This window comes from Plasmopara halstedii (assembly GCF_900000015.1).
Source record: "Plasmopara halstedii genome assembly, contig: Scaffold_287, whole genome shotgun sequence".
NCBI lineage: Eukaryota > Oomycota > Peronosporomycetes > Peronosporales > Peronosporaceae > Plasmopara > Plasmopara halstedii.
This window is the reverse complement of record NW_020187208.1, coordinates 223,073-223,575: the sequence shown is the minus strand read 5'-3', so window position 1 is coordinate 223,575 and position 503 is coordinate 223,073.

The following is a 503-nucleotide window of genomic DNA, read 5'->3' as shown; positions in this document are numbered from 1 at the left end:
GAACGACAGGAGCGACAGGAACGACAGAAACGACAGGAACGACTTTGCGAGCATCCAGTGCTGACAAGATGATACCTTTAGTCTCAGGCACAACAACGTTGCCAGCACAAGTATCACTGCAAGGTAAAGTTGGTGCAACTGCTCAGGCTGATTTTACACCGATACGTCAAATCCCTTCGACACTAACTCCAGCTTTAATAAAAGCTCAAGAGGGCGACATGCCGTCGAAAATTCCAACGCCATGCGCAAGCAGACTGTCTGCGCCTGAACCAATAACAGATCGACAACACACAACAACACATTTGGGATATAATTTAGATCAGCTTGGAGAGAGCAATACATTGCTCCTGAGTCAAATGGAAGCCATGGCTCAACAGATTGTACATCTTCGCGAACAAAATCAAAAGCTAAGCTGTGAACACCAGCAATGCAATTTAAGGCAAAAGGTTACCATGACAGCAAAAATGGATGCTTATGCAACAGACACGGCAACGCAAGACATT